Here is a 27,244-nt window from a genome sequence, read left to right on the forward strand (position 1 = left end):
TGCCAGATTTTTCGGAGAGAATGAACAGAACAGGGCAATTATTGTGTGATCCATCTGCTGTCATCCAGTCCCAGTTTCTGACAGAGGTTTAGGGACACCCAGGGCATGGGGCTGCATTCCTGACCATCTTGGCTAATTGCCACTGATGGACCTATCCTCTGTGAATTTATCGTATTCTTTTCTGAATCTAGTTATACTTTTGGACTTCACAACATCCCATAGCAACAATTTCCTCATGTTGACTGTGTGTTGTGTTAAGAAGTACTTTTTATGTTTGTTTTAAACCTGCTGCTTATTAATTTCATTGTGTGACCCCTGGTTCTTGTGTTAGGTGAAGGGGAAAATAACACTTCCTTATTCATATTCTTCACACCATTCATGATTGTATAGACCTCTACCATATTCCCCCTCAGTCATCTTTTTTCTAAGCTAAAAATTCCCAGTCTTTTTAATCTCTCCTCATATAAAAGCTATTCCATACCCCTAATCATTTTTGTCCCTTTCTGTACTTTTTGTAATTCAAATATATTTTTTACAGATGGGGCAACCAGAACTGCACACAGTATTCAAGTTGCAAAGAGTCCTGTGGCACTTTATAGACTAACAGACATATTGGAGCATAAACTTTCGTGGGTGAATACCCACTTCGTCGGCTGCATAGTATTCAAGTTGTAGGCATACCATGGATTTATATAGTGGCATTCTGATATTTTCTGTCTTATTATCTATCCCTTTCCTAATGGTTCCTAACATTCTGTTAGCTGTTTTAACTGCCACTGTTCATTCAGCAGTTGTTAGCAGAGAACTATCCAGGGTGACTCCAAGATCTCTTGCTTGAGTGGTAACAGCTAATTTAGACCCCATCATTTTGTATATATAGCTGGGATTATGTTCTCCAACCAATGTGCATTACTTTGCATTTATCAACATGATTTTCATCTGCCATTTCCCCCTCCATTTATCCAGTTTTGTGAAATCCTTTTGTAACTCATTGCAGTCAGCTTTGGCCTTAATTGTTTTGAGTATTTTGTGTCAGCTGCAAACTTTGCCATCTCACTGTTTATCCCTTTTTCCAGATCATTTATGAATATTTTGAACAGTAGAGGTCCCAGGACAGATCCCTCAGGGACCTTGCTATTTTTCTCTCTCCAGTGTGAAAACTGACCATTTATTCCTGCCTTTTGTTTCCTATCTTTTAACCAACTACTGATCCATGAGAGGCCCTTCCCTCTTATCCCATGACTGCTTACTTAACTTAAGAGCCTTTGGTGAGGAACCTTGCTAAGGCTTGCTCAATGTCCAAGTACACTATATACACTAGATCACCCTTGTTCACATGTTTGTTGACATCCTCAAAGAAGTCTAATAGATTGGAGATGCATGATTTCCCTTTACAATAGCTTACTGCTATTAATATACAGTAAATGGTGTTATTTCAGCTCACACTCATCCATGTCCATACCTTCCCTGACTTATTAAGCTACATTTCTAAAAAAAAAGAGATGCTAAATCATATGAGTTTATTAGCTGTCAAAAACTATGGAGAGGGCTGTGTATTTGTGGCATTGGCAGCTAAACACTAAACAGCCCTGGATTGAATTTCAGAGTGTTTCAAAAGGAATTTTGGTGGTTGATTTATAAGTTTAAAAACCCAGGAAGCTGCAGAAAGCCCTGCAGGACTTACTACATGAACAACTTTGTAACATGTTTGCTTCTCAGTTGCTTTTATACACTGGCTATGTCCCGACCCTGGAGGAAAAGCTTTGTTTCAAATTTCCTGGCACTTCAGCTCTACTTTTGGGGCAAACACTGTTCCATTTGCTAGTGAATGGAAACGGACCCCAGTTCCATAATGACTGGACTTTAGCAGAGCCAACTACTAAACCAGCTTTTCAGGTCTGGCTATCAAGAAGAGGTGTGTGGAAAGGGGTTAAGAGCAAGGGACTGGGTGCCTGAACTCCTGGGTTATCTTTAGTCTCATCCCCAGCTTTCTCACTGTGTGAACTTGAGGCAAGTTGCTTACCGTCTATGTGCCTGAATTTCCCCATCTGTAAACTAAGTATAAGAGTCAATGCACAAGGATTAATGTGGATTAATGATGTCTGGAATGCGCTTTGAGATGCTCAGATGGAAGTGGATTTGTAAAATAGATTTGTAAAATGTTATGATTATGGTCTAAATCAGTGACAATGAGTTTGGTGATTTAACCCCATCTCCAATGGACATAGTAACCTCATTAGCAAATCACACCAGCGTGGCATTATTGGCTGTCTCTGAGCCAGAAAGTCCCCGCATTCGGGTAACAGAGTCAGGAGTAATGTGCACCAGCAGAGCTGTGCGTGTGGCTCCAGGGCTGGAATAGCAGCGCAATGCTGCATAGCAGGACTGTGGAACATTGTAAAGGGCCCCAGGACTGGAACCAGTTATTGCTGCAGGGCAGGACTAACGGGCATCAAAAGAGCTGTGCCAGGAGTTGGGAACCCGGGACTGGAACACCAGAAGTAGCTGACTGGCAGGAGAGAGGCTTCGTGAAGTCTCCATCGGTATCTGCTTGGATAGCTCCTTGTGCAGATTGCACAGGTTTAAATGCCATCAGTCCCTCACATTTATGCACATTTATGAACGTTCATCCCCCAGAATTATGAAACAGAGAGTCTGGCTGAGCATGCAGAGAGGACATTAGTTTTCAGAGGTGGCATGATTTATAAGAAAGAAAAGAAATGATTATACTCTCTCTAATTTACCTTCTCTATGTTTTACTAGTGGAATAAATTGCAGTTCTGAATGTTGCTTGAGAATTATTACTGATCCGGGGAAAAGCTGTACCATCAATCTTGGGGCCTGATAACTAATCCTGGTGGCACATGTTAGAGACAATGCATGGGAGGTTTAATTGGGGGTACTGCTGTGTTTGGAAGGAGAGGGGTTAGTGTCCCAGGTGATGAGGGTTAGGGTAATTGGTGCCTAATTGGAGTCAGGCAGACAGAGGATATGACAACTGTGCTGTAATCCGCTGGCTAACAAGTGAATTTTTTGCTTTTCCTTTCTCTGCCTTCTATGCACCTGACTTTAACTGAGATATTAGGGTGGAAAATTTGCAGCCCACCAATTCACTCTGGCCCAGAGCCAGCCCTTCATCTAAACTGAACCAGACAGGAGAACTGCACTGGAGAATGTCTCTGGAATTAGTGCATCATCCAGAAACTCTTCAGAATATTTCTTTCAACTATCCCTTTGAGAACACAAGCTAAAGGGAGGTATCCACCAGAGAAGCTGAACTCATATGAAGTCTATTCACCATAAGAAGCATCCATATACTTCCTGGGTTTTGGAATATAAAAGCTACCTGAAGTATCAGATCAATGATCAATTTATTTCAGTGTCACATCTCAGAGAGTGTCTAATTCTGGATGCTGAAGATATTGCTGCATGAATAGACAATTATGGAATCAGGAAAGGTGCTCCAAACCCCAATCATTTAGAGATTGGCATATGCCCTGACACATGAGAGTGTATATATTTTATCTGAATGTAAACACAGATGTTCTCATTTTCTGGAAAAGTGGTTAATTCTTTCTGAATCCTGCTAAACTCTTGTACTTGGTAATGTTTTGTAGCAATGAGTTCCACAAGCCAGTGATACTGTGTGTGAGTATTTCTTTTCATTAGTTTTAGTGGTTTTAATTGACTGTTCGCTTGGTTTTTGTATTATGCAAAAGAGTACGTGGATAAACAATCTTTATACAGTCCATTCTTTTATATTCATATTTATATTCTCTCATATTGCCTTGTCTTGTCTTCTCTGTAAATTAAACATTCCCAGCCTTTTAAATCTTTCCTCTCAGATAAATCTCCCCATGCAACTAATCATTGTTGCTTCTCAGCACTAAGCCCCCTTTATTTCTGCTATATCTTTTTTGAGATAGACTGACCTGAACTCAGCACAATATTTCTGGTGAGGGCAAGCCATTATATAATAGCCTTATCAGATTTTCAATATTATTTTCTATCCCATTTTAAAGCAGCCAAATAGTTTGTTGGCTTTATGACCAGAAGAAGAAGGGTTTTTCACTGAGCTACTCCCCATATCTTTGTCCTGAATAGACACAATTGATTTAGAACCCTGAAACATGTAAAAATAGTTTAAATAATTCCTTCCAATGTGCACGACCTCATGTTCCTCAACAATGAATTTCATCTGTCATTTTGGTACCCATTCACTTAGCTTTGTTAGGTCCTCCTGAAGTTCCTTGCAGTCTGATCTAATCTACACTGTCCAAGGTAGTTCTGAGGCATCAGAAAATTTTGCTACCTCACTGCTCCTTCCCTTTTCCAGATCGTTAATAAACATATTATGCAGTCTTGTTGTAGCCAGGTTCATCCCGGGATATTACAGAGACAAGGTGGATTATATAATACCTTTGATCGGTCCAATAAAAGAATATTACATCACCCACCTTGTCTTGCTAATAAACAGTCTCATTAATTGTCCCCAGCAACAAATTGTCTGTTATTCTCTTCTGTGAGAGGGCTAACAAAAAAGCAACAGGCTCTTTTCCCACTTGAGAGCCCTCACTCCAGGTTCAGGGCTGAAACTCAAAGAAAAATGGAGTTGCATTCTCTAGCAACCCTTTCAGCAAGAAGGATCATCAGGTGCACTTAATGAAGTAAACAGAAATATGCACGGTTCTGAAGTACAAGGGGCAATAGAAATCATGACAGAAAGTGAAGACTTTTATAACCACCTCACTAACAGCAGTGGTGACAATTTAGGGATGGAATGGGCTCAGCAAAAAAGCAGCTACCACATACCACAGGAAGAGAGGAATCAAGCACTGAGGAACTCTGATTTCTGAACTAGATTGGAGCCTGAGAGTGGCTGCTGCTCCTGCACCCTGTGTTAGAAAGGGCAGCAAAAAGGAAGGGATTGCTTGGGGCATTGTGATAGGAGGTAAAGGGAAAGCCCCGGCATAAGCAGGTGCAACTATGTTGGATTTGATGGAATTACACCATGCAGCAGGGCCAGAGTCTGTGCAGCTGGAGGAAAGCTTTGCAGGAGGCTCTGGTTAAGCAACAATCCTTTCCTGGGATTTCAGGATTGTTTCTATGGGGTTCTTGTGGAACCCAGAAAACACAAAGAAACCAATCCCCGTCAGTATCTCTGGCCAGATTCTCTGCACAGCACTTAAATCCTTCAGCACAAACACAGACACGCTATTCATAGATTCATTCATGGTTTAAGGCCAGAAAAGACCATTAGATCATCTAGTCTGATCACTTACACATCACAGGGCATTCACTTTCAGTTTGTTCCCAAAGTTAACCCCTCTCACTGTTACTAATTTGTGAGTTATTTCTAATCTGAATCTGGCTGGCTTCAGCCCCCAGGCATGGTCGTCACAGAATCATTCTATTCTGTTATTCTTGCTAGTGTAGCATCATAGAATCTCAGGCTGGAACGGACCTTCAAAGGCCATCTAGTTCACCCCACCTCCCCACATGGAAGCCATCTCTGAATTTGTTTAACCTCCACTGATGGAGATTCCACAGCCTCACCACTTCCAGTGGTGAACTAGCCTTAGAATTTTAAAGTTTTTCCTACTATCTAACCTGAATCTCCCTGATAGTAACTGGCTTGGTTAGCAATCACCCATTGAGTTAAGATGAGGCACTTAACACAGTAGACTGCTTTCTCTAGCACTCCCTGTCCTAAATTCCAGGCAGCAAAAACCCAGTAGCTCCCCCTGAAAATAGCCAAGCCCTATTTTTAAAGTTCTGAGCTTAAACTGGACTCAGCTGCTGCTCATGTCTCAGCTGGGCAACATGACTGGGAGCTGACTCTGAAAATGCCTGCTGGGATTTAACTCCCCAAACCTCAGAATGCTGGTTGGCTTGGCAAGTCTTCACTTTAAGAGCATCACTGGGGCAGGTACATTCTGGCTGCAGGGTCCCCTCCAGGGGGCTCTGAAATACCTATCTACACTGCCACACACCTGCTATGGGCCTGGATTAGGTCCAGAGAATATAGAGAAATTACCTGGCTAGTGCAGTATTGTTCCCTGTGATTCATTCTGTCCAGTCTAGTTTTAAATGTTCCAAGCCATGGGGCTCTCCCCTTTGGGTGTGGGTCCAGTTCCAGCCGGAACAAAACAATCAAACATTCTTCCTTAGCTGGGTTAATAATTCCCAGTAAATAACTGACCTGATAAATTGCTGCTTTTTCTGTGTTAGAGCTGTCCATGAGTTGGTCATGATTTTCTCAGATGAGTTAGTTACTTGCCCATAATTAGCCTGTATAGTGTTTCTGGATTATAGAGCCAGAAAGGACCACTGGGATGATCTAGTCTGACCTCTGCATAGCACAGACCCTAGGACTTCCCTGAATTAATTCCTGCTTTAACTAGAGCAGATTTTTTTAGAAAAACATCCCATCTTGATTTAAAAATTGCCAGTGATGGAGAAACTGCCACAATCCTTGGTAAGTTGTTCCAATGATTAATTACCCTCACAGTTACAAATTGATTGTATTCAGACTGTGAGCTCTTTAAATTGGATACTTAGGTCACATGGTATTGTTCCCATTTCCTCATTTACTAAGCAGAACTGGGTTTCCAGTGAGGTTACCCTCGATTACATTTTTTCAAAATATGGGATTTTCTAAAATATGCCCTAAAACTCACTGTTTCATCAGACTAATTTGTTAGAGTACATGTGGAAAATGAGCACAACAGGAACGCAACTACAGTAAAGAAAATGTGTAATAAATTCAAAAGAACATTTGTGGTATTCATCCAATTCTGCTTATCATCACCCTCCAGCCAGCAGGTGGACAATGTGAGATGACTTGGGCAAGTCTGAGTTTGTGTGGTGGCATCATACTGGATTTTCCAAAAGTGCTTTTTGGGGGGAGATGATTAAAACAGGACAGTACCAAGTCTTGGGTTGAGAGGCCCCATAAGGGTAGACAAGGTATTTTTGGTTACTAGATTATCTCTCTTGCCACCAATTGTAACTCACGAGTCAGAGGAATAGCAGATTATGTTCACAGAGTCTTTCACCGGGGCTTGTATCTAAAAATAACCAGAAACTAGCAATAATCCAGAGCCCAAGATTGAATAATGGCACCACAGCCCCAGGACATCTGGTTTAAACAATACAATAGCTAGTATGCTTAGGGGTGAGGATGAAATCCAGCACGCCTCTCCAGACATCCCTGCTGGAAATTTCCTGCCTAATGACCCACAGTCTAGACTAAAAACAAAATCCAGTCAGTTACCTACAGTTGTGATCCCCACCTCTCTCAGCATTATGGATAGTCTCAGAAGCAGATTAATGACTATATAACTCTTTAGTGTCCTCGTGCTGCAATGGCAGAGAAACGTGAATCATAAACATGGCATAACCTTCCTATTAACATAGACACCCAAGGACATTTCTTGCTAATGGTAAGGAGGAGGAGCTGCTGCTGCTGCCAGAGCATGCAGTGTTTTGGACATCCTGCACCAAGGTTGCTTGATGATCACAGGGAACCAGGTACCTCATTCATTGGCGCTAGTAACGCCTTTCTTTAATTGAGCTTTGCCACCCTCTATGGCATGTCTTGGAGTAGGTAGCAGCTTCCCAGGGCACAGTGTGCTGCCCTAATTTGCAATGGATTTAGCAATGACTGATGTTGACATAGGAATTCAGAGGATGGTAAACTACAGCTTTATGATGCAGCAACTGGCATCATCGTTCAGACCCTCCATTGGACAAGTAGCACAGAGCTCCTGCCCATCCCCAAAGATGGAACCCAATCCCCCATGTTTGGTTCTATATACATGTGGGATAATTCACATGACTGGAATAGTGGTATAGAAGGGTACAGCTTGTTCAGGAAGGACAGGCGGGGGGGGAGGGAGGTGGTGTTTCCTTGTACATCAAAAATGTATAATGCTTGTACTGAGGTTGAGACAGAAGTAGGAGTCTCTGAATAAGGATGATGGGGGTAAAAAAACAAAGGTGATGTCATGGTAGGGGTCTATTATAGACCACCTAACCAGGAAGAAAAGATGGTCTGTAGTAGACCAACTTTATTAAAAACAACTCACAAAATTATCCAAAGCACAGGACTTGGTGGTGATGGGGAACTTCAACTACCCAGATATCTGCTGGGAAAATAATACAGCTGGGCACAGATTATCCAACAAGTACTTGGAATGCATTGGAGACAACTTTTTATTAGAGAGAGTGGAAAAACAACTGTGGGGAGCGGCTGTTCTAAGTTCAATTTTGACAAATAGGGAGGAACTGGTTGAGAATTTGAAGGCAGAAGGCAGCTTTGGAGAAAGTGATCATGAAATTGTAGAGTTCACGATTTTAAGGAATGGTAGGAGGGAAAACAACAGAAGACAATGGACTTCAAGAAGCCAGAGTTTAGCAAACTCACAAAATTGGTAGGCAAGATCCCTTGGGAAACAAGTCTAAGGAAAACAAAAGTTTAGGAGAGTTGGCCATTTTTTAGAGAGTCATTATTAAGCACCTAGAGAGAAAATAAGGTGATAAGTAATAGTCAGCATAGATTTGTCAAGAACAAATCATGTCAAACCAACCTAAAAATCCTTCTTTGACAAGGTAACAAGCCTTGTGGATGGGATGAAGCAATAGATGAGCTATATCTTGACTTTAGTAAGGTTTTTGATACTGTCTCATGAAACCTTTTCATAAACAAACTAGAGACCTATAGCCTAGATGAACGTACTATAAAATGGGTGGGCAGCTGGTTGGAAAAGCATACTCAGAGCAGTTATCACTGGTTCACAATGAAGCTGAAAGGGTTTAGCGAGTGGGGTCCCATAGGGATCTGTCCTGGGTCGGATTCTATTCAAGAACTTCATAAGCTATTTAGATAATGCCATAGAGAGTACACTTATAAAGTTTGCAGATGATACCAAGCTGGGCGGGGTTTCAAGCACTTTGGAAAAGAGGATTACAAGTCAAAATGATCTTGACAAACTGAAGAAATGGTCTGACTTAAATAGGCTGAAATTCAATACGGACAAATGCAAGGTACTTCACGTAGGAAGGAACAATCAACTGCACACATACAAAATGGGAAATGACTGCCAAGAAAGAAATACTGCAGAAAAGGATCTGAGGGTGACAGTGGATCACAAACTATACAAGTCAACCATGTAACACTGTTGCAAAAAAACAAAAACAAAAAAAAGTGAGCATCATTTTGGGATATGTTAGCAGGAGTGTTGTAAGTCAGACACAAGAAGTAATTCTTCCGCTCTACTCAGCATTGATAAGGCCTCAGCTGGATTACGATGTCCAGTTCTGGGCACCACACTTCAGAAAATATGTGGATAAATTGGAGAAAGTCCAGAGGAGAGCAACAAAAATGATTAAAAGTCTAGAAAATATGAGCTATAAGGAAAGACTGAAAAAACTGGGTTTGTTTAGTCTGGAGAAGAGAAGACTGACAGGGGACATGATAACAGTTTTCAAGTACATAAAAGGTTGTTATAAAGAGGAAGGTGATAAATTGTTCTCCTTATCCACTGAGGACAGGACAAGGAGTAATGGGCTTAAATTGCAGCAAGGGAGATTTAGATTAGACATTAGGAAAACGTTCCTAACTGTCAGGGTAGTTAAGCACTGGAAAAAATTCCCCAGGGGGGTTGTGGAATCTCCATCACTGGAGGTTTTTAGAAACAGGTTGGACAAACACCTGTCTGGGATGGTCTAGATAACACTTGGTCCAGTCCCCTGCACTGAAGCAGGACTAGATGATCCTGTTGAGGTCAATTCCATTCCCTAAAGGGAGCAAATGCAACATGGAGTAGTTTTATTTGCCAAGGAATTATCAAAAGAATGGAGACAGCCACTGACTGGTAACTGGAAGGATCCATTTTACTTCTGAAGCAGAGCAGGATGAAATGTGGAAGCAACTTCATACCACCCCAATTAAAGGACTTTCAAGATTCCTGTTATAACACAGCTGTTGCTACTTCCTCTCAGCCCCGTTTGGCAGATGGCTCCAAAGCCCAGGGAAGGACATTTTTATGATGAAAATGGAATAAAAACAATCCCTCTGCCCTTGCAGGAAGAACCAACTAGGTTGCACCACACCAGTAAGGACACTGGTCAGAGAGGAAAGGAAGCGAATCAGAGATCAGAAGAGCCAGAGAAAATAATTCAGAGCAACCGAATTGGCCACACTTTGAATTAAGTATCTTAACTAAGCATTTAAAAAGACGAGGCTGTATTAGTCAAATACCGACTGATACACACAGAAAATTTTTGAGATAATGGCATGGAGGCAGGGTTCCTTTTGTTTGATTCATTTTGGTTTTTGAATCTCTCTTCCCTAGTTTCTCCTTTTTATTAACAAGGCCATTTGTATGAAAGAGATGGGGGGTGATTCTGATTTCACATACACGGGTGTAAATCAAGAATAAACCTCCAGGGCAAAAGTAATGTAACAGACCTGCAGTAGGCCTGAGCTCTGTGTGTGAGAGTTGTTTAATGGCTTCTTATCCTTCCCTTGTCCTGAGTTAGCTGAGTGTTTAAGCATGGAGCTATGGGCTTGTTTACACATTAGAGTCTCTCCAGATTAAGGTAGCACATAAATTTACAGCAGAATAGAATAACTGCATGTGTGGGTTCTCTTCTTCTAGAATAAGAGTTGCTTTTTCTGGTTTATCTAAATCCACTTCCAACATGGATTAAGTTCAGAATTAGTCACTGAAGAACAACTCCATGTGTAGACCACCCCGACTTCAGATAAGTTTATACTTTCACTGACTTCTGTGGGACTTAAAATACCTTGCTGAATCAGGGCCTCAAGTGATAATCCTGTGCATGATACCATGACGTATCAGAAGAGCCTAAAAATCAGAGCTGGCTAATATCACTTAGGTTACCTCTTCCCCACAAACACATTCCAACCCTGTCTGGCTGGTGAAGTCCGCTTCATTCTAGAGTGCTTTTCCAATAAATTAATTGCTATGGGTACATCATGGAGAGGAACAAAATTCATCATTGGCGTAGCTCTGTTTACCTCAGTGGAGTTACTCCAAAAATAGATTTAGTCCAGGATGGCTTAAGTAAATGTTGTTGACGCAACTAGCAAGTGGAATTTTTTTTTTCTCTTCCTTCTGCCTCCTCTCCAAACAAACAAACCAAAACCCCCAAAACAAAACAAAACAAAAACAAAAACAGCTAGGAAGCTATGTCAGTAAATATCTTCCATTCGTTGGGAATATGTATGAGAGATCACCACCACTGACATGTGACAACCTTAGTTCTAGAGCAGCAGTCCAATGAATTTGCAGGAATCCTTTATGTAAAGGTGCTGTTGTTCCCCATTATATTTCTTCCCATGATAAAGTAAAAGTGACTGGAATCAGGGAGCAAACCAGAGCTAGGAGTATGGAGCATTACAAGGCTTTTCAAATGACTATAGCCCCTGTTCCCTGGAAACAATGCGAACGGCACACAGCTTCACCAGCTCCACTCCTGTGGTTCTGTAAAAAGCTCCTGTGAAGTTCACAGATCATGAAAGGATGACTGTCATGTGGCAGTTGCTAAAGAAACAACATGTTGGGTCCCCCCCCTCCCTTTTGGTTTCACAGAGTAGAATGAAGAAGCATGTGATACCCACATAAACTGTCAGTGCACAAGTTAGTACTGAACTCTAGCTGCATGCTCTGGTCTCACACACACACACACAGTTTTGCAAAAAAACAATTTTTTTCTTTAAAGTGATGGTTACAGCAAGAAGAACTCTGTTAAAATGACAGTATGAGCTTTGATGTTTATTTCCTCTCAGTGACTTCCAAGCGGAAAGCACCCCATTTACAAGTCAAAAGATGAGGGTTTTTCCAACTGCCAACACCACGACACTACTTGGGACCTGAAAATCAATCTGGCTTCTCTCTGCTTCTCAATCTTTATTTCTGGTGATGATCTATGTTGATAGTAAATGATCGATCCCAGTCTGATCTTCCATCTGGTGAACAATGTATGGGCAGAACAAGCAAAGTGTGGAGAATTCATTTATTCTCAATCATCTAACTGTGCATGCAGAGAGAGCAGAGTGTATCTACCTGTCTGTCAATATCTCCATTATCCCAATATCTAGAAACAGCAATAAGTGAAAGTCACAGACGTTAATCAATTTGAAGGAGTTGCAAACACCAGTGGGGACAGAGAAATAACAGGAAGGGACTGGAGAGATCAGACATGTGGGTGGAAAATAAAATGGGACTCAATCTGAAAAACTGCAGGTGAATTCATCTAGGGAGACAAGCGGACACAGCTCCCCGATCATCACAGGTACCTGGTAGCGCAGCAGTGCCTCTAGAAAGAAGCAAACTGGGTTGTACCGGCACAAGGCATAAAGGAAGAGAGATAAGGAGGTCAGTTGCAGGTGCGCTTTAGGCACTTCCACACTGGAATTTATACTGTTCGCTAGTTTAGTGGGCAGCTAGCGGTCTTGCCTACAGGTCAGAGGTCATCTGGTTCAGAGTCCCCCGCCACAAGGAATAAGTCTCAGCTGACTTGCCTATGAGTCAGAGGTCATTGGTTTCAGGTCCTCCCACTGCAAATAGGTCTCATCCCCAAAATGGACACCACCTTGCAATACAATAGAGTGCTGCTTTGCCAGATGTGCCACCCATCCAATGACATGCCAAACTCAGTTCCCAGCTGCCCGTCTCTGGAGAGCTGCCCTGAGTGTCAGATAGGGAGGCCACAGCCCCTTGGGAGACACCCCCGCTGCTGTCCTGACCAACATTCCTTCTCCCACTAGAGCCGTTCCTAATGTCCAAAGCAATGTATGAGCCCTCATGCAGGGCAGAATGCCTGCTCCTTTTGCCTGCACAGTCCATGCCACCCAGGCAAAGTACTCAGGGATATTTTGAGGATGGAAAGCTTCAGAGAAAACCCTTCCCCCACAAAGGAACATGAAACTCTGTTGGGACTAACAGACATTTTTAAGCTCGGTGAGAGTCAGAGCTTATGCCTGACTTTGATGAGGAGGAGGAGTGGTGGTGGCCAACTTGGAATCCCTTTCCTCCCAAAAGCTTGGAAAGCTGATCCCCTGCACCCTCTGGGGCTACACCTGGCTGCCAGCATTGAATCTGATTGCCTAGCTAGCCCAGCCAGATGATCAGGTCAAAGGGAAGCACAGCCCACACGAGTCAATATGACTTTCAAGTGTGGGGTCCATCCAGACTAGTAGCGCCACTTGACGTCCCGAGATGAATTGAGTGAAGGAGTCTCAGAACCACTTTGGACTCTGTTTGAACATACCCCTCTATCAGAATTCACAGCAGCTTTTAAGCCTCATTTCCCTGAAAGCCTATCAGGTTGCTCTTCTGTCAAAGTTAAGTGTATTTAATTAACTCAATCCAATTCATTCCGGGACTGGTCAAGTTCGCCTCAAAGGTATACAATGGAGTTACCAGTATTTTCACAGGAATTAAACTTATAATACAATAGACAAAAATAAAGCAAGCTTTATACATGCCATTACCACTATCTTTTTTTGCATACAATTGAATAAACTACCTTTTGTTATGAAACATTAATCCTCTTTGCTAAACGGAATAATTCCCACCTTGGATCCATAGTGAATGCTGGAGTGCCCTCAGAGCAGACTCAGAGACATCCTTTATTCAGCACAATTACCAAAAGAACATGAGAAGGTTTTGTGCCATTCTAAGAGATCGCAGCACCAAGGAGTTATTTCGTATGTCCCCAGCCAGGCCACTCAAAGTTCTCAAAGGGGGCAAACTAATAAATGGATCCATTTTCAAAGGAGTCAGAGATGGAAATGAAAAATCTTGAGAGAGGAGGAAATCTAGATGAAAACCCATTCATAATTTGTACTGCAGTCATATCTAGCAGGTTCGCTTGAGACTGAAGCCCCAGTGGATAGACCCATAGCAAGAGATACACCCTGTACAGAAGAGCTCAGAGTTTAAACAGACAAGACACGGTGATTATTCCCTTTTTACAAATGAGGAGCTGAAGCAGAGAGAGAATAAAAGCTTTCTCCAAGGTCACACAGGGAGTTCATGGCAGAGCCAGGATTTGAACCCTGAGTCTCAAACTACTGCCTTAATCACAACACTGTCCTTTATGATCAAGCCCTTAGCGCCTATGTAATTTCATTTCCTTTATGCATCAACTCAGCTTCCTCTAGGAAGCAGGTTTTTTTCTTCTTTCCCCTGGATCTGTACAGCACTCCACACCCCGAACACACACACACACACACACACACACACACACACACACACACGACAGGACAGGACTTAGCTTTAAGTTTGAATGGAATCTATCAGAAAGCATACTCTCCAACCTCTGTAAGAAATGACAGCTCCTGACAAAATGAAAGGAAGTATCTTGTTCAGATCTGCACTTAAAACAATCCGGAGTCCCATTAGTATTCATTCTGCATGATCCGGATGGAGTAATAGTGGCTCTATGAATAAAATTAAAATCAGAGCGCTGACACTGCCTCCCACTTAGGAAGATTCTTTGGAGTGAAGGCCACATTTCAATTGTTAATGACTAAAGCTGCAGCCCAAAGCTTTGGTCCTCCATCTGGCTTAGCTGAGCAGACTCCCAAGGGACTGATGCATCTAGCTTGGGTCTGAGCTTGTGGGGGAAATGTATCAATAAACTCCCATCTCACAGCGTGCAGGAAATTGAGACTTTGTGAGCTTGGAGTTTAATAAAGTTGCTGGGAAGGAGAATGCGGCATTGGTAATCGGTGGCTGCCTACCACTGGAGGTGAGTAGCTCATGCTCTGAGCTCACCATTTCACATGGCATGGCATGAACCTGATGTCACTGTGTCATGGGTCACAACATGCACTTGAGGCTACTGTAGGAAGGATGTGCAATAGCAAGGTTGCTATCATGCACTGTGTCCCAGAGGTGCCATGAAATGGAAGCAAGAGGCTTTTGTAGAAAACTTGATCAAAGCCATTTCACAGGCACGTTTTGGAAGTGCCTTCATAGAAATGCTTTTTCCATACTGTCCCATACATCAGTTCTCCTCAGTGAAACTCAGACGACATCCACGGGCTTCACTCCTGCCACAACAGCAGGCAACTCTAGCTCTTCGTGCACCATTCAGTGCAAAACCACCAGTGCGCTAAGGAAAGGGACAAAATTGTAGATGTCGGCAGGGGATAAAACACAATCTTGCCAAGCCCAGGAGCCTGCAGAGAAGTCACAGGGGGTGACAGAAATCCACTTAGTACAGCTAGTGGGTGAAATCCATAACATTCTTAACCACATTGCAAAATTCAGGCTATAGTTCATTAACTCAAGAAGATCAAAGTGACATCCCCACTCCTCTAGTCAATGGAATTGAAGGCTTTCTGCATCTGCTAACGTAGCCATTGGATTCCAATAGTTTTCACTCAATCCAAGCAACCAAATCATTGTCTGCTATTGAGATTCATAAAATTCCCCTCTCTTTACCCTCTGGCCAGGCTAGCTAAACTGCTGTATGCACATCCCAGCTATTTTGGTATTATTTCCATGGCCTTCCTATTTCACAGCATGAGACACCATAATGTTACTATCTCTGTTTAATGAGGGATTTGCTATGCAAGGGATCTCTTGCTTGGTTTTAATGACATAGTGGTTATGCTATTCAATATGTTTTTGCCAAGAGCCCTAGAGCAGCATTATCCATGGTCACTTAGAAACCCCTGATTAGCTCAAAACTCTTTTTCTTGCTGTTGAAAAACTGAATAGTGAATCTAGAGATCTGGAGCTTTGCCATCCCAGGAACCTGTCCTTATTCAGTTCATAATGCGACATCTCTTTTTCTTGTATATTCAGAAAGGTGCATTTTTCCACATCACATTCAATTATAAAGGCATTCAGGATTTCCAGGGGCATGAACCAGCACTTAATAGCTTTGCTTTCAGATGAGCTCTTGTGGACTGTAATCAAGTCACTTCTTAAGTGACTACATGGGAAGACAAAGGTGTAACAAGATCCAATGGCTGGAAGTTGGAGCCACACAAATTCAAACTGGAAATAAGGTATAAATTGTCCACAGTGAGAATTATCAACGATTGTGACAGAACGCCAAGGTATTTTAAGTCAAGACTGGATGGCTTTCTAAATGATATACTATTGCTCAACCAAAAATTATTTGGTTCAATGCAGGAATTACTGGGTAAAATTCTATGACGTGTCACAAAGGTGGTCAGACTAAATTAACATAATTGTTTCTTGTGGCCTTAAAATCTGTGACTCTGTCAAAATCTAGGCATTGTCTAATGTGCCTGGGTATTAAAAATCTCCTGGTATTCCATCTCCCAACCCTGCAACAGTATTGTTGGCCCAATTCACTCCTGCCACCACTGTTATGCATTTGGCTGTCCCTCTCCACCATAGAGGTCTCTGCATTTCTACATCTTGGGATCCTCCAAAGTAGGTAACATAAATAATAATGCTTAATTCACACAAAGTAGCTGTCCATCCAAATCTCAATGTACTTTATAAAAGGTGGTCAGGATCATTATTCTCATTTCACAGATGGGCAAATGGGGGCACAGAGAGGTGCTGTGACTTAACATAGTCTTATCGAATAGGAAAAGGAGCAGTCAAAAGCCAACAAAGCCCAAAGATAAAGAGGGAGAGAATGCAGGAAAGCACCAACCAAATCCATAGCCTAGCCACCCTCAATAAGAGCTTCCCAAATGTAACTCAATAGGAAAGAAAAATAGCCTGGGGTCTCACTGGGAAGAACAAAAGAAATGGCTCTGGCACATTTCCCCATGTAGAGCATGTAAGAGAAAAAGGTCTATGATCCAGTGAGTCCTCTCTCCCATCCTCTTGGAATTCTATCATGGGTAGATCGGATTTTTTTAAAAGTATGTATGTGTGGGGGAGGTGGAAGTCACAAACTTATGTTTTGTTTGTTTTCTTAATTTTGCCTTTTTTGGGTCAAATTTTGAAATCTCATCAATTTTTTGAAATCTGTTTTTTGAAATTTGTAACCAACTCTCTAGGTGGTTGAAAACAGAAAATTTGCATGAAAATTTCTTTGCAATTCCTCACCCCTTTTCCCCTCCTAAAACTTTAAATTTTGAACACCTTTGTCATCACTTGAAAAGTTTCAACCAGCTCGAACAAGGGGACATCCAGCAGCTTTAGCTCAGCTGGTTACTGCTGCTGGGATGGGATGCAAAGCCACTCAGGATGTGCCACGTATGTTTTGAAATCCTCTTGACTCCTTCCTAATCATCTAAGCCATGTACATCCAGACTCCTGCACTTCACAGGCTAAAAGTCGCAGTCGTATTCCTACCTCCAGTTAATAAATTGTCTCTCCCTTCTAGCTGCTGTGTGAAATGAGGCTACAATTGGAAGGAAATTATTTTGCAGGTATTGTTTTGCTAACAATAGCAATTCCTGCTCCAGAGAACACTATTTTGCTTAATACTTTCTTTCTGTAGAGTGGTAAAATGTGACAGAGTAATAGCCCTGAGATCAGTATGAAGGAGTCTGGGTTCTGACGAGAAAATAGACAAGTGTTTCTATCAAGAGAGAATTGTGTGCATGTAAAGAAAATAAGTGCCCCAAATGAGGGTCTCCAGATAACATGGCATTTAATCTTCAAGATTAAATGTTATTTTCATTTCTTGCTGCACAATAAACATATTTGCAGGGGGAAAGGTGTCCATTTTGCTCTCTGGAAGGGGAGGAGGGAGTCAACACTAGGCAATGCATTTCTGGTTTGCAACAAAAGAAAATAGGTTTTGTAAAGAAAAAGTCACGTAGGGGAAAGATAGGCAAAACAGCTCCTGCTCTACAATGCAGAAAAGGACAGCTGCAACAGCAGGGCTCTCTGGTTCACTTTGCTAAATCTCCCTAGCCAGCAGACAATGGGGACTCCAGCCTGAGACTCCAGAAATTTTGAGAAATTGGTCTTTCGGGGTGGGATGGGGGGGGGGAATTCTAGGCTGGAAAGAGGGAGGATTATTCTGTGCTCAAACTTAGAATCTGGTTTCCTTTAATAACCACATTTTGCTCTCCTCTAGAACCTCCCATCTGAGGATCTTCTAGGACTGCACAAACTAATTATTTCCGCCTCACCATCTTGCTTAGGAGGTACATTGGCTTTATCCCCTCTTGTACAGATGAGAAAACAGGCACAAGGGGAACAAGTTGCCCAAGGTCCACGATACCGTGAGGATTAGAATGCAGCGCTCCTGATTCCTAGTCTGGCATTCTCACACTCCTGCCTAAAGGAGGAAACAGTTCAGCTCTCATCTTCAAAACACCAAAAGCTCACAACCCAAATCCAGGCCCTATCTGCCTCTGTGTGGCTGCTTTTACATTCCCCAGTGCTCACACTGGGGAATCAGAGTGCCTGCTACAATTAGCTTGATAAGCAACACCTGCTGCCTTACAAAGCTTATGACAAGGTTTTAAACTCTTGCTTTCTAGGCATGGAGTAGGATTCACCCAGCCCACCACAGAACTGTGCATTCCCCTTTCAGCTTGCAGGGCTATGTATGATCTTTAGCATCACTGACTGGAGTCACACATGGACAGCCCAGCTCATCTAAGGAAGATGCGTCCCACAGGCTTTAAAAACAAATCCCTAAAATTGTCCAATGATCCAAGAAATCTAATTATTCTTTAACATTTTTCTGGGTTTGTTTTCATTTTAGGGAGGGTGTCATTTTATTCTGGGCACAAAATATTTACACTGATGAATTATTCAGGATTTGTAACACTAGACATCATTATCCTCACGTGAGAACAAGGGACAGCTCTCATTCTTGAGGTTTTCCCCCAGACCAAAAAACTGTAACATTATTTTTTCTTAAAGACATAAGACTAATGTCCATGATCCACAAATAAGTTCACAGCAAAAGGATATTGGGCCCACCATAGCAACCCTACAATAACAAAACAATATGTCCAACTGCAACCCTGAATATCAAACCTTTGTACATAGCTGCACTGCTACCAAGCAACTCTACCACCAGGGCAAGGGGAAAAAGGGAAAACCTGGACATTCCAACCACAATTCAGCTGCCTTTCCTCCCTGTTTCCACTATGCACAAATGCAGTGCCCCGAGCAACCATACAATAAAGAACCTGCATGCATGGGCTGCTGCAGTGTTCATAAGCAACATTACAACAAACCCGTGTTTCCACCCAAACACTCATGAGACACCTGGCCCAAAACCAGCTGGTTTGATGGAGGAATAAACTTCATGTTAAAGAAACACATTTCAGATTCCATTTCCGAGAGGTTTAAGTTAAAAGAGAGTGTAAAGGGAAATTCCTATTTAAAAAAAAAATCAAGAATAAACACTTTGCTGATGTCCTTTTTACCCTTTCCTTAAAGGTGATGGAGGGGAAGCCTCCACTTGTATTGATCTGACCTGTAACACTGCTAGCATAGCTTGTAAAAGAAGAAAAACAAGATTTAACAAACCACCGTCTTGTTAACTTTGTAAGTCGGGAGTAGCCTTCCTCCTTCCCAGCAATCATTCGGGCATTGCCTCTTTAAATACAGCTGAACAGTATTGCTCTTAATAGGGTTATTAATACCTGTCATGTTCCAAGATGATGAAATAATGTGCTTTATTTCCCCTCCATAGATTAAAATAAACCAAGAAGGAATTTTCTGAATCTCTCCCTCCCCATTTATATCTTTAAGCCAGTGCGGAAAAACAGTAATGTGATTGTACCAGCAAATTTCTTCATCAACTTGAGAGCTATAAAATGAAAATGTTATTCAAAGACCAGCTCATCCAAGTAGCATTTGTGTCCTCCCGGCCCTCGCCAGTCCTTCTACCTACCTTCCCATTGCTTCCCCACAAGCCAAGGGGTATACTCTCTGAGGCCTCTGGCAAAGGAATTCATTTGCATTAGAGCAGAGCTAAAGCATATAAAGAACCAGCCCTCTAGGCAAATCTGTATTCAGGCAGGATTCTTCTCAAACAACACGAGGTATTAGCTCTTGTAATGATCAAACATCGATATTAACATTCATCCTGGGGTTGGGTAGGAGTCAAAAGAAACTTCCCCACAAGTCAGATCCCAAGTTCAGGGCTCCAACTCCAGTTTGCATCACTTGGGCTCACCCTAACCATAGCAGCAACTAGAGCATCGGCCAGACTCCCCATTGTCCTGTATCTTGTGCAGTGATTCGCATTAGTGCAAAGTGAGTGTAAACCTTTACCCGTTGGATTTAGTACCATTTCATACCCGCTTTGCCCTAGTGTAAATGGTGGCACGAGGTGCCAAAGTGATGGAGAATCTAATTGCATCTTCCCATTTCATTTGACATCTCCCCATGTCAAACCTATCCACTGATAGAGAAGCTGTGAGGACAGAAGGGGCATGGGGACTGTGTGTTAGTTCTAGGGCACGTGGGCCAAGGTTGAACACCAGGATTCTTGACAATGTCAGTCCCCTGCCTAGCTCACAATACCAAAACAAGCAAGCGGGCCCTGGCCTTCTGGGTTTGTCATTAGCAGGTCACCTGACAGAGAAGTTGGAATTTAAGCAATGCCTGGAGGGTCCATGGTTTAGGCTTACAGCAATGCTAAAAGGTATTTGGCTTAGAGTACAGAGCCATCAGGAGGAAATTACAAGCATCAAGTGATTTTGGGTGCCTAACTTGAGACACTTTAAAAGGATCTGATTTTGCAGAAAACACTGAGCACCCACCCTATGAAAAATCCATTTTTGTAATGCTTTTGCAAACCTGGGTTCTCAAAACAATAGGCAACCAAAATCCCTCATCACCTTGTAAAATTTTAGATCTACATATAAATAAAAGTGAAGGAGCCAGAGAGAGGGGTATACGTCAAAGAGCATGTTCAGTAGGAGGCATAACACCCAGAATCCCAAAATGTTAATTTTAAAGTTTAAGATTTTGATATGGATGCTGTTGAGATGGACATAACTATGAGTAAATATGTCAAAATAATTATCAAGAAGAAACTTGGTCCCAAAGTTATTCACTGAGAGAGGTAAATTACATAAAGAGTATCACTGAATTTCCAAAATATATTCCAAAATGGGAAGGAAAGAGGAAAGGGCATTTGGCATCTTGATAGCTACCTAGACAGGGCTTTTTCCTTTCCTGTTTTCAAAAATGGTTTGGAAACGCAGTCATGATTCATTGAGATTCTCATATCCTTTGGACATAGACCAGTTTAGTGTGATTTAGAGCTTGAAATTAAAAAAAAATTCCTGGCTTTGTTCCATTTCAGTGTCACCATCACTTGTACTATTATTGTGAGTCTTGCAATATTTGATGTCTTTTTTCCAAGCTCCCAGTTCCCAGAGGTAAGTGATTACAAGAGAATCTCAGCTTTCTTTTTTTTTTTAATACATTTTTAGCCATCATGGTTGTGAAGAAAAGCCTGAAAAGACAAACCAAGTGTACTTTAAAGGCTGAGAAACCAGAAGGCAAAGAAAAGAACTCAACAGCTGGTAATTTTAAAAAAAATCTCATGATTTTTAAGCCAATCTCAAAATTCTTGGGGCCCAACTCATGATTTTTAATTCTTTGGATTGTCAATGCTTCAATTTCAAACTCAAATCTCAAAGAAAAAAATGGAAGCTTATGAGCCCCATACAGATTGGAGCCCAACACAATGTTCCCATAAACCTAGGAAAAACAAACTGATTATGCTAAATTTTAACTGTAACTTCCCAGTAAGGTACAATAATCCACTCATTAGTGGGGTAAATGGATGCAATCCCACTGAATTCAACGCAGCTATACCTGCTTAATCTGGGTCCATTGTTACTCAAGTTGCTCTTGGAAAGAACTTTTCTCCTTTAACAAAAGATACAGAGAGACATCAGTATCCTAATTCAGGAAAGCACGTAATCCTATACATTTAAGTATGCATCCTTATTGACTTCAAAGGGAGTTAAGCACATGCTTAAAGTTAAGCATGTCCTCAAATGCTTTCCTGAATAGAGATGCTTTCCTGACTAAGAGACTTTGTTTGAAATCTGAATGATAGTTTATTCATGGCACATGCTACAGATTTGGGGCTAAATGTAACACCAACTTTGCCAGTCTGTAGCAAACAGCATTTCCTCACTGCCTCCAAACACCTTATTGTTCATTTGCTTTAAAGAAAGGGGGGCGCAGGGAGAAAATGTCAGGAATACACATTCATTGTAGTAAATGTTCTTTGCATGCTAATGCTTGCTACAGTCCATAATGAATAATTTCCCTGCAAGAGAGAGAGAAAGGGAAATAAAACCAGCAGGTGACATTGTTATTAATCCCAGGGCTATAGGAAGCAGAGTAATTTAAAGAACCTGGTAGGGGAGAATGTCAAAAGTGTCATTTCCAAGAGGCAGACAGGAGAGTCAGTAGTGTCAAGAAGACTGGGAATATGCCACTTTTGCAGCCCACTCCCCTCACCCGCACCTCTGCTGTTTACAGTAAAACTTCATCACAGGAAGTTATTAAGGTTGGCAGTTACTGTAAATGGTGAAGTCCGCAGTCTCGGAGAATCTTAGCCAAGGTAGCTTAGTACATCAGCAGAAAGTGACGCGCCCAATTATTTCTCTTCGACCAGCCCCAAGGAGAGAGCTATTAGCATACTCAGGTGCCTAAAAGAGTAGAGGCAGGCACCCTTTCCTAAATGTAGATAATTTTAATACAATGAGGTGACCCCATTTGCTCTGCCTTGCTGCTCCAAGCAGGCTGTGGGTTACACAAATGGAGTAGTACAAATCAGGTAGCTCTGAGGAGTTACCCCATAGCAATTCCAGACACAAAGTCTAGATTGGGCAAAAGGCATATTTCAGGGGGCTGAATAGGTTCCTTCCCAGCTCCCTAAGTGGTTTGCCACAAATCAGAAGCAAGGTGCAAGGCTGAGTCTCAGAAGAAGTGACACTTTGCAAATAATGCCTCGGTTCCATTTTTTACCACTGGGCCCAGCTCTGGGGCACCAGTGAAGATGTGAGGGATTTGTCACAATGAAAAGCAATTTTCGCTGCCTTTTGATCATGGCAAATGCAAACATTCAAGAGGGATGCCGCACACCGTGTATGCTCCTGCTAAGGGAAAACAAATGAAGTGGAAGAGGATTTTTTGCTGGCTTCAGCAGGCACAAGAGGATCCACTTCACTCACCTATCTGGGTCCAATAAAGAAATATTTTGTTCTGTGACATATTGCATCTGCCTGAAGAGCACAAATTGGAAGCTAGTGGGTCATTAGGGTAAATGCACGACTCTCTGGAGTTCTGGGTTCAAAGCCCACTCTGGAACCCAAGTGAAGATGAGTTTGGACAGCAGGATAATGATTCCATGCGTTGCAGATAACAGAATCCATTACAGGATAAAAGGGCCTTTTCCTGCTCCTATTAAAGTCAACAACAAAATGCCTATTGGTGGTGTGGGAGGACAGCCTAAATCACACATGCCATGCTGAGGAACTAGAACTATAGCCCTGGTCCTTCCACTTCCGTAAACACAGGCTCAACATCTGAGCAAAAGGAGATTCTTCCTGTAGCAGATAGCAGCAGTAAGCTCATTGTCCTACTACTCCACTGGAATATGGTTGTTTGAAACAGGAGTATGTCAAAGTGCACTGTAGAAGTTTTAGTGCACTGTAGCAGGGTCCACAAGGTGAGTTAGTGTGCTGTAAATTCACATCCTGTCTTGCCATGGCATGCACTAACTCACTATGTAGACAGTCCCCCATACACACAGAGTATATTGCAGAGCATCTCCCACAACACCGACACCCCAATATTCACCACTCTCACGTAATTAGGATATGCCTTATACAAAGTATGACTTGTGAGGCGTCATTCTAAAAGGCTTGATCTGCTAGACAGTCATATCTTGTTGGATTACATGTGCTATTGTCATATGTGAAGTTATGAAATTTGGCTATGTGTGTGTTACTGAAACATGTCATGAGGTTGAACACACCCACAAGCAGCCTTTCAGGTACAACAGTAAAAAGGCCAAACAATGTTAATGGCTTGTTGAGGAAATGCACACAAGCACAAGGATTACCCTGGGAACTGTGTACAATAGAAAACTCTCAGAGATAGCACTACACAATGGGAACCGTTTGATCCTTGACCCAGCTCACAGCAAAAGAGCTTTCCAGCAAGTGGGAAGAAGATATATAAGGGGGACAATGACATCATGAGGGTACCACACTCTCCCTGCAACACCACACCTAGAAACACCTGAGGGACAAGGACTGAACTGTGGGAAGTGATCGTGCCACGCTAGAAGGATCTTTAGCTTGTCTATGAAAACCTGGGAAAGTCAAGGCAACTTGTGCCTTAAGAATCTGCCAGCCAGTTTATCACTCAGGGTGAGAATTTGCTAATTTATATTCTACCTATCTAGAGTGTTATGCTCAGTTTGCCATTTTTGTTTATTTACTAACCTAATCTGCTTTGATCTGTTTGCTACCACTTATAATCACTTAAAATTTACTGTTTGTAGTTAATAAACTTGTTTTTTGTTTACTCTAAAACCCAGTTTGTGCAATTAATAACTTGGGGGGGGGGAGCTGTGCATATCTTCCTCCACATTGAGGGAGGGGGTGAATTTCATGAGCTTATACTGTATAGAACTCTATACAACACAAGACAATATAATTTTGGGTTTACACTCCAGAGGGTGTGTGCACTGGAGTGATGGGTAATTCCCTAAGCTGAGACCTCCCACACAGAGCTGACTCTGCATTTCTACAGCTGGGTGTGTCCCTGCCTGTGTGTGTGTGCTGGAAGTGGGCTTGGGAGCCTGTCACAGCAGCACAGAGTAAGGGGAACCCAGGCTCGTGGGACAGACAGGCTCAGTGGGACCCCAGCATATCAGGTGGCACCCCGGAAGGGGGGTCCAACCTGTCACACTCCCCACAATACATCTGCCCACATTACAAAACCAGCACAGAGTTAGTCATGACCTGAAGTGGCTCAGAACTGGAATATCCAGAGTGTTTTAATCCAGGAACAAGGTGCTTTGGTGAGGACGGTGGGGAGGCTTGCTAAAAGCTGCCCACTCTACTACAAGGCTGTTAGTCACTTGCTGGTACCAGTGCTAAATTCATCCATTTAATAAGAAAAAAGTGTTAAAAAAAGTCTATCTGAATAGTAGTCCCTTTGGGGCTTATCAGTGCTTCATTTTCCATCACAAAAATAACGTACTGTAAAAGACTGATTAGTCAACTGATAATTGAGTTCTTAAATGTCAAAAACAATATAGTATGAATATTCAACAGATCGTGCAACTGAAACTTACCTATTCAATCAACAATGACTAACATTTTTCTCCCCATTGTTCTTTTCCAGAAATTATGTTAATTTGACTTTTCTGAGGTGATGAACAAGGTTCTCTTTAAAACATATTGTCATACAGGTTAATGTATAATGGGCTGCTTAAAAGTAATCTGTTGGAAAGTCGTGCCTGACTTACATCCCTGTGCATTAGCTTCATCTCACAGAGGGGGCAATTGAATCAAAATTGTGCTGAAAGATAGAGTTAGTGTTTCGGCTTCTCAGGGAAAAAAATATTTCACTGTAGAGATTGGAAAATGTGTTATTTTCATGCTGCTTGAGCTTAAATCCAGCCCAAGGTTCAAGTTCACAACAGACTCCAGACTTCATTTAATTTAACAGGGGAAAACATAGCCTAAATTTTATTAAAGAATATATCTGTGGCTTTTAAATGGGGACAGACAGTTGCCAGAGCTGTTCAAACAACTGCTCACTCTTCCAGAGCTGGGAGAGCCTAAGAGAGAGGATGGGAAATAGAAAGCATTCCTCAGCCCATGCCTCCTTGAAAACATCCGTTTGCTGCCTGCTGCAAGTACCACTTCAGCCATCAGTGTTCTGGATCATCACAGCAGAATGCATTTTGCTACTGTAGATCTCATCACATGCTGTGGGAGTGAGCTGCAACAGAGAGCCAGATTCTCAGCCGGTGTATATCAGCAGAGCTTCATTGGCTCAGCATAGTTCTGTGGAAATCAATGGAGCTACACCAACTAAGGATCCAACTCAGAAAATCCACACCACAGACTTAAATATCTTTTCCTGCTTCCCAATTCGTGTGCCCCTCTGGATTCCGGAGAAGAATTGGGTTATTCTCTCCTTCTGAATACCTATGAAATGGCATTTGATGCAATCCTCTCAGCAGAGATTTTTTTGGGGAAACGGGCCTGAATGCCTGGTACCTTCTACTTATACTGGGTGTTAATAGGAAGAGTTACCCAGGATACTGCATATAAAACCCACAGGTGTTTAAAGCAAGGTGAGTAATGTATTTTTGCTCCACCTGTTGCAATCCTGATGTTACTGAATACAATAAGCTCTCAGACATGGACTTCAGAGGGTCAGGATTTAACCAACCATGTTTTGAAATAACTACATCTGTAGCTAGTAGACACCATTTGTTTTTCCACTTCCTGGTGAAGCTCCAGAGAGTAACTAACAGAGCTGGTCACGAATTTTTTTTATCTAAAATTCTGTTTAATTGGAAAATGTTGATTCATCAAACTGAAAATTCCCAGGTTTGTTTCGATGAATTTCCCATTGCAAAAAAAGTTATGGGGAGGGGGAAGTTTCAAAATTGTCAAAATGAGAAATCTCAAAATTTTTAAAATGAAAACATTATTTTGGGGGTATCAAAACAACTCTTCATTAAATTTAATTTAACTTCAGTGGAAAATTTTTTTTTAAAGGGTCAATATCAAAACTAACCTTGGTTCATGACATTTTTTTTTATTTTGACTTTTTGTGCCAATTTCAACTGGGAAAAAATTGAAATTTCAAAAACTCTCACAAGACAGGGAAACTGTTTCCTTCTCAGCTCTAGTAACCAGTGGGTATTTTAAGCCCTGCAATAAAACATGGCTATTTAAAAACATCTTACTGTATCTAGGTATGGAACACTGACCTTTAGAAAGCTCTGGTTGGTTCACAGCATAGCAACCCATCACCTTGTCTGTGTTCTGCTCTCTGCCCTGGCTCCTCGGATGGTGTTGGACTTCATCTTCAAATGCCTCTATAGAATTGGCTCAAGTTACCCCAGGGAACTGCTTCACCCTGCAGGAGCACAACCTTCTACAACAGTGAAGTTCCTGTGGAATAATGGTGTCCTTAGGTGTGAGACTTCTGCATACGGGAGACAGAAGATTTTCAGCAATCGGCCCATGACTCTGGAACTCACTCCCAAAGATCACAAAGAGTAGTAG

General features: G+C 42.0%; 2 long non-coding RNA genes across 2 annotated transcripts in view; one reads left to right on the forward strand and one right to left on the reverse strand.

Moving 5' to 3' along the window:
- The window catches only part of LOC122457210, a 28,000-nt gene continuing 756 nt past the window's right edge, over nucleotides 1–27,244 (forward strand). Inside the window, exons 1-2 of the long non-coding RNA XR_006276644.1 lie at nucleotides 1–43; nucleotides 14,390–14,392. This is a non-coding gene — a long non-coding RNA (uncharacterized LOC122457210). The remainder of the gene's footprint in view (nucleotides 44–14,389; nucleotides 14,393–27,244) is intronic.
- The window catches only part of LOC122457209, an 8,843-nt gene continuing 7,312 nt past the window's right edge, over nucleotides 25,714–27,244 (reverse strand). Inside the window, exons 2-3 of the long non-coding RNA XR_006276643.1 lie at nucleotides 26,947–27,130; nucleotides 25,714–26,152 (exon numbers count right to left, since the gene is read on the reverse strand). This is a non-coding gene — a long non-coding RNA (uncharacterized LOC122457209). The remainder of the gene's footprint in view (nucleotides 26,153–26,946; nucleotides 27,131–27,244) is intronic.

This window comes from Dermochelys coriacea, chromosome 22 (genome assembly GCF_009764565.3).
Source record: "Dermochelys coriacea isolate rDerCor1 chromosome 22, rDerCor1.pri.v4, whole genome shotgun sequence".
In the NCBI taxonomy this organism is placed as follows: Eukaryota; Metazoa; Chordata; order Testudines; family Dermochelyidae; genus Dermochelys; species Dermochelys coriacea.